The sequence below is a fragment of the Oncorhynchus mykiss genome, chromosome 26, assembly GCF_013265735.2.
Source record: "Oncorhynchus mykiss isolate Arlee chromosome 26, USDA_OmykA_1.1, whole genome shotgun sequence".
Lineage (NCBI taxonomy): Eukaryota > Metazoa > Chordata > Actinopteri > Salmoniformes > Salmonidae > Oncorhynchus > Oncorhynchus mykiss.
The window spans coordinates 9,862,308-9,877,897 of record NC_048590.1 but is presented as its reverse complement, the minus strand read 5'-3'; the positions used below and the strand labels follow the sequence as shown (position 1 = coordinate 9,877,897).

At 44.0% G+C, this 15,590-nt stretch overlaps 1 pseudogene; it reads right to left on the bottom strand.

The window, feature by feature from the left end:
* LOC110506241 overlaps positions 1-15,590 on the bottom strand; it is a 72,369-nt pseudogene that overhangs the window by 40,398 nt on the left and 16,381 nt on the right.

Genomic DNA, 15,590 nt, shown 5'->3' with positions numbered 1-15,590 from the left:
CCTGGCCACTTTAACTATGCCACTTTGTTTACATACTCATCTCATATGTATATACTGCACTCAATACCATCTACTGTATCTTGCCTATGCTGCTCTGTACCATCACTCATTCATATATCTTTATGTACATATTCTTTATCCCCTTACACTTGTGTCTATGAGGTAGTAGTTTTGGAATTGTTAGCTAGATTACTTGTTGGTTATTACTGCATTGTCGGAACTAGAAGCACAAGCATTTCGCTACACTCGCATTAACATCTACTAACCATGTGTATGTGACAAATAACATTTTATTTTATTTGATTTTGATATCTGAAACTGTAGCTAGATTCTTACCCGTATACATGGATGAAAGCTTCATGGCAGACTATAACCCCTTTTATTAAATAAAATGCCCTGTGTCGTTTCCGTTTAGTTTGCACAGCTTGTTTGGCCCGTTGTGTTCCCAATGATTTCAAAACTCGGTCAACTTCTTCCGTGACAACACTGTTGACTGACATTTCTTCCACATCACTGTCATCGGAAGACTCTACAATGTCTTCTTCAATGAAAGTGTTTTTACCTAAATCAGGGATTTCCTCATCGTCTGATTCATTTTCGGAGCCAGAGAGAGCCAACATGGCACGATCGTCCTCCAGAAAGTAGACCTTCACAACCTCTTCCCACTGACCTTTGCCGATAGCGCCTGATGAATTCAGGACAGCAATGTTATTGAGAGCAGTAACAACATATTTGCAATTCTCCATGGCTAACGTTATATCTTCTGAAAAACTGCAGTAGAAAGGACTTTCTATGTATAACGAGCAGCTCATTTTATAGACACAAGATGCTACACCGCAGATCAATCTGAAACGTATCTCTCGGCATGTCCAGCCCACTCATTATCTCAGCCAATCATGGCTATCGGGACTTTTTCTTTGGCTAAACCAACTAGGCTTGTAATTTAACAACTTTATTTGTATTTGCAGTTGGCATAACAGTTTGTTATTAAGGCACATGAAAGTTCACATGTTCGAGAAGGTATTTCTGCCAAAAAACTTGCAACATACCGCTAATTTCCTGAATCGGGTCACATTATTACTCCTGAACTTAATTAGGCTTGCCATAACAAAGGGGTTGAAAACTTATTAACTTAAGACGTCAGCTTTAAAAAAAAAATATAATTTAAAAGGAAATTCTACAAAGAAAATTCCACACTGACATTATGAGGTATTCTCTGTAGATCGGTGACACAACATCTTAATTTAATCAATTTTAAATTCAGGCTGTAACACAACAGAATGTGTAAAGGTCAAGGGGTGTGAAAACATTAACAATGTAGAGTTGTCTGTGGAAAAATTTTAATCTGCTCCTGTATGCGGATGATACTGTTGTGTATTCTATTGCCCCCACTGTGTACCAGGCACTCTGACCTACAGAGTTGTCTTACAAAAAACACTTATTGACCTTAAATAATTATTGAATGCGGGAAAAACAAAGTACATGTCGTTTTCTAGAGCGCACAACAATGACTCTAAATATTTAAACATCTGTACCATGGATTGTGCCCACATTGATTGTGTCCCTGCTTGGGCATTAAGTTGTCTTTTAAAAAACATATAAATAAGTTAACTAAGAAGCTGTCCTATACTATGGTGACATCATCTTCATGAAAGCAGTTGGCACTTTATTTATCCTGTTAGATGCGGTTTTAGGTTTTCTCTATCAACAAGTAGGCTGGGCCTCTGACGACGCATAGGCTGATTCTGTTTTGCAAAAACTCCAGCATTACCTAACTCACTAACCTATAGAAATGTGAGATACCATACCTGGTCCCAGTCTTGAAATTCCTCCTGAAATTCCTTCTTAAACCAAATTTAAGTAAAACAGATTTTAGTTTCTTTGCTCCTCATTTATGGAACAATCTTCAGAATATTCCATAATTGGATGCATTGGTGTCTTTCGGGCAATTCAGATTGTTGGTTGAGGACCTCTTCACTGAGGAATGTGGTTGTTTCTTATGATTTTGTTCAGTATTTTCTTTGTATATTTCCTATGCTGCCTAGATTGCCTATGTGTTCGTCATTCAGAGTTCCCTTTTAAAAGAGACCTTGGTCTCAATGGGACTCAATGGCACCCTGCCTAAAAAAAAGTTTAAATTCAAAAATACTGTAAATAGGATTTGGGTGCATCATATTTTTGAATATACTGAAATTCAATTCATGGTGATCTCATGGTGGTTCTGATGCAGAAAACATTTAATTATCCACAATTTCACAAATTTAGCAGAACCAGAGCTGCAGGTCAGCTGACTTTAAGGGGAATTTTACATTTGTGTGACTTGCAATATTGTTGTCATTCATCCCTGATTTTCAGGCTAATTTATGCACAGAATGCAGCTGTTATTTGAAATATAATGCTTCCCTGAATATATGACATGAGCTAGACTTCCATCTAATTGGCAACAGATTTCCCACCTGAGGTGTCTCTATCAGACTGAATTGTTGCGGATAAAATGATGTATGACATAGTGCACATAAAGTGTTTCTGGGCTTTATCCTCTCTTGGGTAGGGGGGAGTATTTTGACTTCCGGATGAAAAGCGTGCCCAAAGTAAACTGCCTGTTACTCAGGCCCAGAAGCTAGGGTATGTTTGTTTTACCTTTATTTAGGCAAGTCAGTGAAGAACAAATTCTTATTTTCAATGACAGCCTAGGAACAGTGGGTTAACTGCCTGTTCAGGGGCAGAACGACAGATTTGTACCTTGTCAGCTCGGGGATTTGAACTTGCAACCCACTAGGCTACCATATCCTGCCCCTGAACAAGTCAGTTAACCCACTGTTCCCCAGAAGGCTGTCATTGTAAACATGAATTTGTTCTTAACTGACTTGCCTACACTAAAAGATAACACCATTATGAAATTGTGGCACTTTTTTGGGGGGCGTATCACTAGTGTTGGCAAATGTGATTATTGAGGCAACCAAGCAAACAAGATATACTGTACTCTGCATCTTTTGAGCAGAAGCTAAAATATTTATCCAAGTTCAAGTGAGCCGTTTCATTGAATACATTCATATTATATAAGGAATGACAGTGTCCTGAGTAAAAATCATCTCCAGCACCAGGGGTCTACTAAGCTAACATGGAATTGTTTTAAGGTGGTCATATTATGAATCATTTAGCTTTTGAATTTTGGGCTTCCTTTAGGTATAAAAATACGTACAAAATTATTTTATAAAATATTGACTATAGCCCATAGAAACACCTTGAATAACACATTCATAAATGGAAAAAAATATTTTGAAGTGTCTGTCCTTTATCTAGGAGATATAAGAAAGCTCAGGAAATATGTGTTTTTTGGACACATATTTAACCCCTTATTTTTGTTTGCACAAAACTACCGCCATACTTCCATTCATTTATATGGGTTACATTCAGACGAGTTCCGTGACACTTGTGGATGTTGTAGAGCAAAACGGACACTCCGACCGTTCGGAAGCTACAGAAGATTTATTGAGAAGTTCTGCCACCTTCCACCGCAGATGCAAAAGGCTCCTGCCACTAAAACTCTGAGGAGGAAGGGGATTCCTCATCAGTGAATTTCAGACACATTTTTATGCATGAAAAAAGTTATCCTTTTCAGATAAAACTATACGAAATATATTCACGTCACCAAATAATTTATTAATACACACTGTTTTGCAATGAAGGTCTACAGTAGCCTCAGTAGCACTCTGTAGGGTAGCACCACAGTGTAGCAGATAGCTTCTGTCCTCCTCTGGATACATTGACTTCAATACATAACCTAGAGACTCTTGGTTCTCACCCCCTTCCATAGACTTACACCGTAAATATGACAACTTCCGGAGGACAACCTCCAATCTAGTTCTTGCAGCATGCACTGACATGTTGTTCACCCAATCGAATAATCAGATAATTAATCTAGTACTGAAAGCATAAGCTACAGCTAGCTAGCACTGCAGTCTATGAAATGTGTTGAGTAGTTGACTCAAAGAGAGAGAAAGACAATAGTTGAACAGTTTTGAACAAATTAATGTATTCCAGAATGAAGGGAGTAGAGAGAGAGAGAGAGAGAGAGAGCTAGCTATATTTCGTGATATGTTTTTCACTTTCACTTACTTAGCTAGAGTCTAACGCAGCTAGCTAGTTAAGCCTACTCAAACACCCATGTCTAACAGAGAAGGATGCTATATTAGATAGCTGGCTATGGCTATCCAACACTGGAACTCTTACAAGGTAAGCTTTTAGTTTTATAATTTTTTTGCCACCGGGGTCCGCAGGTGTAACTGCTAAACTGCTTGCTGCTGATTGTACACTGTACTGTATGATTGTAGCAGGTTTACTAACATGTTAGTTCTAGTAGCTATGTTGACTATGATGTGACAACATTATAGGCTGTGAAAAAAGATATCTCTGAAGGATTTTAATGGAGATTTGTTTAATTATGTTACTTAGATTGACACACGAGTGAGTCAATAGACTCTTAAGGATTAAAATGTTGTAACTTTTGATGGCGTCATCGGGTAGAACTTTTGAACTTTATATTTGTTTCTACAAAACGTAGAAATGTGCCATTTTCACAAATGTTGACACTGGTGTTGTGCTGGAGATAATGAAAATGAGGTTGAAAAATTATGGAGTTGCCCTTTAAGCCTATCGTAAGAAACTGCAGTGTCTGAACACAAGATGGTGTCCTTGTGGTTCAGTGGTGGTACCTACTGGAGGATCGTGACCATCCGTTCATGAAGATGTTGAGGAACCTCTTAGAGAAGTGCAGGTTCGCCTCTGGGGTGTAGTCCTCTGACAGACAGGCGGTGGCTTCTCTCCTCACCATTCCCACTCTCACTCTCTCCTTCTCGTCCTCTTTCTCTTCTTCCTCTTCCTCTTCCTCCTCATACTCCTCCACTATGGCCGACTCATACGGAGACGAGATGCAGTTGTTGTAGACGGTCGCAGAGTCGCTGTCGTCGCTGTAACATTGGTAACACTGCCGCATACTCACCAGTTCGAGCTGCGCGTGCTCGTCCACGACGAGTGTGTACTTCACAGAGTCGTAAGACAGACCATTTGCTTCTGAGCTCATTAAATTCCATGGGGGGGCACCACAGCCGCCACGTCCCAAATACCGCCTGCCTACCACATTCCTTACCCTCTTATCCTCAGCCTCCCCCTCTCCCCCAAATGTCTCATCCTCGGCATCTACATACTCCACCCATTCCCCTGCCCTCACCATCGCCCCTGCTCCTCCTTCCCTCAGGCTGAGGTTCAGGGTTAAGGCTGGGGGTTCCGTGGGGGGACAGTAGAGGGAGGGGTGAGGAGAGCCTCCACACAGGAGGCGTAGGAGGGAGGGGGCACATACACCTCGACCTCCTCACAAATGCAGAGGTTGGTCTGCTCGGGCAGAGGCTGGTAAGGGGGCGGGCCCTCTGTGTCAGAGCTGATTGACATGCGTCCGTGCTTTGGCTGCTGGGACAGGAATGGGCGGTCCTGCTTGGAACGGTGCACAGGAGTCAGATAGATCTCCTCGGTGGGTTCTAGGCATACGTCTGTGTGATAGCGAATCTTCTCTCTGTGTGTACCCCCCTCGCCATTTCCTAAGGGGCCCAGAGGTGCGGGTGTGTAGTTTTGGGGAGGCGGGGTTGCTGGGGGCTTCTCCTGCAGTTTGGAGCGTGTCCCCGCTGTGGAACTGTGGGTGTGTCCAAAGGTGTGTTTGTGTTTGCAGGGAGCGTCAGTGGATGTGCCCCGGTCCTTGGTCTCTGTCCCACCTCCCTGCTGCAGCTTGTCCTCGTCTCTCAGACAGCTGTGCTCATGGGGAGAGGTCAGCCCACCTGGGGGAGAGACACAGACCCAAGCATATGCAGACACACAGACATTCAAACAAGATACAGGCATACAGACATGCAGGTGCACAGACAGAGACAAGCAAACATGCAGACATACATACACAGACACACATGTGCACATTAACATACAAAATACACAAACACACACAAGAGCACATAGATAAAAACCCAGATGGAAACATATGCAGCAGTTCACATACAGTACACATAGACAACACACACATAACATACAGATCAACATGCACAGACAAACACACACAAATTCTGAAATGTCTAGTTGGTTAGGTAACACTGGGATCCATGCTAATTCCCCATTACTCATCATATTCAGTGGGCAGCAAATAGAATGTGATTGACCTAGTATGTCATAATCCACTGTCAAAAACAATTAGCCTTGCAGGGATACTAGCTATTCACCATGCTGTCACTGCTATCAGAGGACACTAATACACACTTTGAGAGCAATGTATTTAAAGCTTTTTATGAATTAATGTATAATTACAACCATTACTAATGACTTGGGGTGGGAAGCAATGAACACAACATATATTGTCATTATAAGGAGACAAATGCATCCCAGAATGTATGTAGTTGGCCAATATACATTATTTTACCAGGAAGTGCCATTGGAATGGAGAAATATATTTTCAAGAGATATCTGATCAAGAAAACTGCAATATAAAGCACACAATCATATTGAGACTAGTGGACCTAAAGCAGATACGGTTATATATTAGAGAGACAGATGTAACTTCAAAATAGTGGTTTGTGTGTACTAGCCCTATGTGTTCCAAGAATAAAAAGTAACCCATTTTTTATTTCATTCTGTTATCCTTTCTTTCCATATACATTTAGTGACAGCTAGGCTAATAGAGGCTTAAAAGTTGTGCAGCATCGTTCATCTTTTTAACATCTGAATCTGCGGTGCTAGTCTGTAACTCAACACACTCTGCTAGTTTTAAATATAGTTCATAGAGGCCATTTTATGTATGACCTGTAGTAGCTCTGGGCTGCTAGCCACAGCAGACTGTTCAATATGGCTAGCCTAGGCTACACTGGCATTGTCACTGTCACTGACGCTAATGAGCCACTGAAAGTCATCACAAAAAATGTTGGACAATGTTACAATGGATAATAGGAAATATGTATATAGTTTTAGTGGCAGTAGTTGATTCTGCAGTCATTGCTGTGTTGCCTAATTATATCTACTAAATCAGCAACCCCCTAAAAGATTAAACTGGTGGTATGAGCCAGCAGTCTCCTGTAAGCAGCTCACCTGTTTTGAGGGGGGAGGATGTGCGCGAGACCTTCTCCTGCCAGCTGTACTTCTTACCAAATGAGTTGTTGTTTAATGTGTCCTGAGAGTTGGAAAAAGAGATACAATTCAAGAGAGAATGGTAAAAAAAAGATGGAGAGATGACGCGAGAGAGAATGACACGGAAAAATGTGAGATTTGAATGCACAAAGTCAATGTGCACAATCTCTTTCTCTCTCTCTCACTCACTCTCTTTCATACACACAAAGCTTTTATTATGTTGAATGACCAGGGATTATTTTGTCTGCGCTCCATGGTGTGCATTTAAAGGGACCCGTAGGTCCCTTTTCCAAGCTTGTGAAACACACCCACATTCACAGAGGGGGATTGTTTTCAGAAGCCTGGGGGCTGATACTGTAGGATGGGGGCCAACAGCTCCCCTGTCATACAGGCAGAACCCCCACTCATCTCACTTCTCTGGTTTGGGGTAGAATGTTCTGAATGTCTATGTCTCTGTCTCTGACTTTGTCTCTTTCTCAATTCAATTCAAAGGGTTTTATTGCCATGGAAAACATGTTTGTCACACCCTGATCAGTTTCACCTTTCCTCGTTATTGTCTCCACCCGCTCCAGGTGTCACTTGTTTTCCCCAGTGTATTTATCCCTGTCTCTCTGTGCCAGTTCGTCTTGTATGTTTCCATGTCGACCAGCGTTTTCCCAGTTCTCCTGCCGTTTGCATTCTTCTTTTTCTAGTCCTCCTGGTTTTGACCCTTGCCTATTTCTGGACTATGTGCCTGCCTGACCATTTTGCCTGCCTTGACCATGAGCCTGTCTGCCACTCTGTTCCTCCTGGACTCTGATCTGGTTTTTAATAAACATTGTAAGACTCCAACCATCTGCCTCCTGTGTCTGCATTTGGGTCTCACCTTGTGCCTTGATAATGTTTACATTGCCAAAGCCAGTGAAATAGATTAACAAAAATAAACATTACTCACAAAAGTTCCAAAGGAATAGACATTTCAAATGTCACATTATGGCTATATATTGAAAGATTATTGGAATCTGTGTGTAGCCGGACATGTAGGATGCCTGGCAATAGTGAAGGTGAACAGGTGTGGGCATGGGTCAGGTGATTGAGAGGAATGGAGGAGACTGCGTGTAACAACGGGAAGCAAGTCCAGGGGGGGAATAAATGAAAACAATACAAAAATGAACAACGCACAGACATGAAACAGAAACAATGACGCCTGGGTAAGGAACCAAAGGGAGTGAGATATACACTGCTCAAAAAATAAAGGGAACACTTAAACAACACAATGTAACTCCAAGTCAATCACACTTCTGTGAAATCAAACTGTCCACTTAGGAAGCAACACTGATTGACAATACATTTCACATGCTGTTGTGCAAATGGAATAGACAACAGGTGGAAATTATAGGCATTTAGCAAGACACCCCCAATAAAGGAGTGGTTCTGCAGGTGGGGACCACAGACCACTTCTCAGTTCCTATGCTTCCTGGCTGATGTTTTGGTCACTTTTGAATGCTGGCGGTGCTTTCACTCTAGTGGTAGCATGAGATGGAGTCTACAACCCACACAAGTTGCTCAGCTGTGCAGCTCATCCAGGATGGCACATCAATGCGAGCTGTGGCAAGAAGGTTTGCTGTGTCTGTCAGCGTAGTGTCCAGAGCATGGAGGCGCTACCAGGAGACAGGCCAGTACATTAGGAGACGTGGAGGAGGCCGTAGGAGGGCAACAACCCAGCAGCAGGACCGCTACCTCCGCCTTTGTGCAAGGAGGAGCAGGAGGAGCACTGCCAGAGCCCTGCAAAATGACCTCCAGCAGGCCACAAATGTGCATGTGTCTGCTCAAATGGTCAGAAACAGACTCCATGAGGGTGGTATGAGGGCCCGACGTCCACAGGTGGGGGTTGTGCTTACAGCCCAACACCGTGCAGGACGTTTGGCATTTGCCAGAGAACACCAAGATTGGCAAATTGGCCACTGGCACCCTGTGCTCTTCACAGATGAAAGCAGGTTCACACTGAGCACGTGATAGACGTGACAGTCTGGAGACGCCATGGAGAACGTTCTGCTGCCTGCAACATCCTCCAGCATGACCAGTTTGGCGGTGGGTCAGTCATGGTGTGGGGTGGCATTTCTTTGGGGGGCCGCACAGCCCTCCATGTGCTCACCAGAGGTAGCCTGACTGCCATTAGGTACCGAGATGAGATCCTCAGACCCCTTGTGAGACCATATGCTGGTGTGGTTGGCCCTGGGTTCCTCCTAATGCAAGACAATGCTAGACCTCATGTGGCTGGAGTGAGTCAGCAGTTCCTGCAAGAGAAAGGCATTGATGCTATGGACTGGTCCGCCCGTTCCCCAGACCTGAATCCAATTGAGCACATCTGGGACATCATGTCTCGCTCCATCCACCAACGTTGCACCACAGACTGTCCAGGAGTTGGCAGAAGCTTTAGTCCAGGTCTGGGAGGAGATCCCTCAGGAGACCATCCGCCACCTCATCAGGAGCATGCCCAGGCGTTGTAGGGCACTCATACAGGCACATGGAGGCCACACACACTACTGAGCCTCATTTGGACTTGTTTTAAGGACATTACATCAAAGTTGGATCAGCCTGTAGTGTGGTTTTCCACTTTAATTTTGAGTGTAACTCCAAATCAAGACCTTTTGATAAATTTGATTTCCATTGATCATTTTTGTGTGATTTTGTTGTCGGCACATTCAACTATGTAAAGAAAAAAGTATTTAATAAGAATATTTCATTCATTCAGATCTAGGATGTGTTATTTTAGTGTTCCCTTTATTTTTTTGAGCAGTATATATATATATATATATATATATATATATATATATATATATATATATATATATATAGGGTAGGTAATCAAGGAGGTGTTGGAGTCCTGGTGAGTGTCATAATGCGCGTAACGATGGTGACCGGTGTGCGTCATAACGAGCAGTCTGGTGACCTAGAGGCCAGAGAGGGAGCACAAGTGACAGTACCCCCTCCCCGACATGTGGCTCGAGCCGCAGGACGCCGACCAAGATGATGATCAGGAGCAGACCGTCACCTATGCTAAGGTGCGGGAACCTGTCAATCTAGCTGAGGTGCAGGAGCATGGGGGCCTAGAGCGCCGGAGAGAGAGCACACGTGACAATACCCCCCCCCCCCCCCCCCCCCCCGTGCGTTTGGCTTCCCAGGGATCAGGAGCAGACCGGTTGCCTCCGCTAAGGCACAGAAACCTGACAAACCGGCTGAGGTGTGAGAGCCTGATGAGACCTCCCAGGTTCAGGCACCTGTTCACCTAGCTGAAGCATGGGAGCATATCGAACCCTGCTGAGGCATGGGAGCCTATCAAACCCAGCTGAGGCATGGAAGCCTATGGAAACCTGTCGAGCCAGCTTAGGCAGGGGAACCCATCGAACCCGCAGAGGCATGGGAATCTGACAAACCGACTAAGGCCTCCCAGGTAGCTCTGGTTCTGACACCCAGACCAAACATCACCTCCAAAACAAAAATAAAAAAACACTCCCTTCCAGTGCGTCCTGGGATATTAGCTGGTCCTGGCCCCGTGGACCCCGAGCCTGACCAAAGCCCCTGCAGGGGAACGAGTGGTTCTGGCACAGAGGAAATTTTGAATGCTGCCCACATGATGCTCCAGCAGAAATAAAACAAATATTTAAAACTCCTTGCACACAGAATACCCAGCTGGTGATTAATGAGTGGATTGCCACCGCAGTGAGGCTCCCATGTTCCTCCCTGGTGATCGTGTCTGGCTCTGCACCAAGGAACCTCCTGCTCCGCCTGTCTTGCTGGAAGCTGAGCCCCCAGTTTGTGGGGCCCTTCAAGGTCCTCTGGAGGGTCAACAAAGTAACATATATGTTACAACTCCCCACCAACTACTGGATCTCACCTTCTTTTCATGTTTCCCTCCTAGGTCACTATTGGACTCCCAAGGTCCTGGGGGTCGGCTTCAGTACCTGGTGGACTGGGAGGGGCACGGTCCAGAGGAGCACTGTTGTGTCCCGGTGACCGACGACTTGGACCCCAACATCTTCCGGGATTTCCATCTCCTCGCCCTCAGGGCCGTACTCCTGGCCGGCGTCGTCCTGCAGCTGGAGCCGCGAGTCAGGATGGGTGGGTACTGTCAAACGTACTCCCGCTCCCCATCTGAGGCGCTCAAAATGGCCGGTCTACTAACTACTGGTCCGGGCACCATCATTATGTGCACCTGGTCCTCATCATCATCACCTTGATTACTCTCCCTTTATTTAGCCCTCAGTAGCCTCAGTCATCAGGCAGTATTGGTGGTGTTCATATTCAGTACGCTTCTCCTGTTTTATCTAACTTGTTCATGTTTATTAAACTCACCTTCTGCACCTGCTTCCTGACTCCAAGCATATACGCTAAATCAATGAAATCTAAAAATACTCTGGATACATTCAGTAACATAATAAGAATATACATTTACATTTTGGAGTTGGTGCAAGATAAAAAATGTACAGTTTGAGTTGGAGGTCTAACTGTGGTCTACACACCCCTCCAAAACGTGCACAGTTCCTAAGTAATTTAAATGCACTTTTATAACAAAGAAATATACTTTTTTTTTGCTCTCCTAGCTTTACCATTGAGGATCTGAAGCAAGTACACTTGTATTTTTTTTTGTTTGGAACACAGTCCCGCATTCCCACTATCATACATTCCAAAAACGTTCCTTTGTAAATTGTAGTCTGGGTCAGGTGGGCATCATTTGACAGGTTATTATATTGCCAACAAGATAGAAAATAAGATTTTATAAAGTTAAGCTTTCAAAAGGTAAACATATTGTCATTTTGGTGCGCATATAATGGAGTCATGAGTACATTCAAGTGAAGTGCACATTTGGACTCACAGGTTTGTGGTTTTTATTAAATTATTTATTAAAATCCTCATCTTTCAGAACACATCCACTCCTCTTGCTTTACAGCATTCCCCTCACTCATACAACCACAAATGTGCAAAAGTAGCCCAATTAGCGAACATCTTTTTGTGCACGCTGCTCAATTTTTAAACGCCTGTCAGTCAAAACCTATACAGCGCTGTGAAGCGGAGAACCTGAGCTTTGATAGCATGTTAACTGCATTCCAATTCATGCCCTTATCAATAACAAAATCTGCCATTTTCAACCGGGATACTGGATAACGGGCTGTGAGTGGAAAGGGCTTACTGTGTTATCACTGATCAAATAGCATAGCCAAATTACCTCGATTGCAGTTGAAATTACAATAAAAGTACATAGTACAAGTGGGGTGGCAGGTAGCCTAGTGGTTAGAGCATTGTTTAGTTTAGTTTATTAATTTGACCATTTAAAAAAACAAGCACACATAAAACTGAAAAGCCATACATGCACATGAATAAAATCATTGAGGATAACACATAAAAAAGTCTGGGACTGATTTCCATTGTGGTCCTCTTGAGACAAGATGGAACACAGTATGGCAGTGAAATAATTAAACAAAAACATAGAAGAAGAACATCTATCTAATAATTCCTGTTACATCATAGGGGTTATTCATATGGGCACAGCAGACATCAAACATATTTTTACTTTCTTTTTAAAGATGTCCAGAGAGGACGTTGTTTTTATTGGCAGAGGCAACTCATTCCATTATGAGGCTCCAGTATACAGGAAAGTACCTTTCCCAGCATTGTTTCTAATCCTGTATAAGCACACACATCAGCAACACCTGATCTGGTGCTGTGATTGTGTGCATCCCTAACACGAGGAAAGTAATCACTTAGATATCTGGGCACAGGACCATAAATACTCCTGTAAACCAAACCTAGTCTAATCTGGGACACCCTAGCCTCAACAGGCAGCCAGTTTAGTTCCTGTGCACTCATACAGGCACATGGAGGCCACACACACTACTGAGCCTCATTTGGACTTGTTTTAAGGACATTACATCAAAGTTGGATCAGCCTGTAGTGTGGTTTTCCACTTTAATTTTGAGTGTAACTCCAAATCAAGACCTTTTGATAAATTTGATTTCCATTGATCATTTTTGTGTGATTTTGTTGTCGGCACATTCAACTATGTAAAGAAAAAAGTATTTAATAAGAATATTTCATTCATTCAGATCTAGGATGTGTTATTTTAGTGTTCCCTTTATTTTTTTGAGCAGTATATATATATATATATATATATATATATATATATATATATATATATATATATATATAGGGTAGGTAATCAAGGAGGTGTTGGAGTCCTGGTGAGTGTCATAATGCGCGTAACGATGGTGACCGGTGTGCGTCATAACGAGCAGTCTGGTGACCTAGAGGCCAGAGAGGGAGCACAAGTGACAGTACCCCCTCCCCGACATGTGGCTCGAGCCGCAGGACGCCGACCAAGATGATGATCAGGAGCAGACCGTCACCTATGCTAAGGTGCGGGAACCTGTCAATCTAGCTGAGGTGCAGGAGCATGGGGGCCTAGAGCGCCGGAGAGAGAGCACACGTGACAATACCCCCCCCCCCCCCCCCCCCCCCCGTGCGTTTGGCTTCCCAGGGATCAGGAGCAGACCGGTTGCCTCCGCTAAGGCACAGAAACCTGACAAACCGGCTGAGGTGTGAGAGCCTGATGAGACCTCCCAGGTTCAGGCACCTGTTCACCTAGCTGAAGCATGGGAGCATATCGAACCCTGCTGAGGCATGGGAGCCTATCAAACCCAGCTGAGGCATGGAAGCCTATGGAAACCTGTCGAGCCAGCTTAGGCAGGGGAACCCATCGAACCCGCAGAGGCATGGGAATCTGACAAACCGACTAAGGCCTCCCAGGTAGCTCTGGTTCTGACACCCAGACCAAACATCACCTCCAAAACAAAAATAAAAAAACACTCCCTTCCAGTGCGTCCTGGGATATTAGCTGGTCCTGGCCCCGTGGACCCCGAGCCTGACCAAAGCCCCTGCAGGGGAACGAGTGGTTCTGGCACAGAGGAAATTTTGAATGCTGCCCACATGATGCTCCAGCAGAAATAAAACAAATATTTAAAACTCCTTGCACACAGAATACCCAGCTGGTGATTAATGAGTGGATTGCCACCGCAGTGAGGCTCCCATGTTCCTCCCTGGTGATCGTGTCTGGCTCTGCACCAAGGAACCTCCTGCTCCGCCTGTCTTGCTGGAAGCTGAGCCCCCAGTTTGTGGGGCCCTTCAAGGTCCTCTGGAGGGTCAACAAAGTAACATATATGTTACAACTCCCCACCAACTACTGGATCTCACCTTCTTTTCATGTTTCCCTCCTAGGTCACTATTGGACTCCCAAGGTCCTGGGGGTCGGCTTCAGTACCTGGTGGACTGGGAGGGGCACGGTCCAGAGGAGCACTGTTGTGTCCCGGTGACCGACGACTTGGACCCCAACATCTTCCGGGATTTCCATCTCCTCGCCCTCAGGGCCGTACTCCTGGCCGGCGTCGTCCTGCAGCTGGAGCCGCGAGTCAGGATGGGTGGGTACTGTCAAACGTACTCCCGCTCCCCATCTGAGGCGCTCAAAATGGCCGGTCTACTAACTACTGGTCCGGGCACCATCATTATGTGCACCTGGTCCTCATCATCATCACCTTGATTACTCTCCCTTTATTTAGCCCTCAGTAGCCTCAGTCATCAGGCAGTATTGGTGGTGTTCATATTCAGTACGCTTCTCCTGTTTTATCTAACTTGTTCATGTTTATTAAACTCACCTTCTGCACCTGCTTCCTGACTCCAAGCATATACGCTAAATCAATGAAATCTAAAAATACTCTGGATACATTCAGTAACATAATAAGAATATACATTTACATTTTGGAGTTGGTGCAAGATAAAAAATGTACAGTTTGAGTTGGAGGTCTAACTGTGGTCTACACACCCCTCCAAAACGTGCACAGTTCCTAAGTAATTTAAATGCACTTTTATAACAAAGAAATATACTTTTTTTTTGCTCTCCTAGCTTTACCATTGAGGATCTGAAGCAAGTACACTTGTATTTTTTTTTGTTTGGAACACAGTCCCGCATTCCCACTATCATACATTCCAAAAACGTTCCTTTGTAAATTGTAGTCTGGGTCAGGTGGGCATCATTTGACAGGTTATTATATTGCCAACAAGATAGAAAATAAGATTTTATAAAGTTAAGCTTTCAAAAGGTAAACATATTGTCATTTTGGTGCGCATATAATGGAGTCATGAGTACATTCAAGTGAAGTGCACATTTGGACTCACAGGTTTGTGGTTTTTATTAAATTATTTATTAAAATCCTCATCTTTCAGAACACATCCACTCCTCTTGCTTTACAGCATTCCCCTCACTCATACAACCACAAATGTGCAAAAGTAGCCCAATTAGCGAACATCTTTTTGTGCACGCTGCTCAATTTTTAAACGCCTGTCAGTCAAAACCTATACAGCGCTGTGAAGCGGAGAACCTGAGCTTTGATAGCATGTTAACT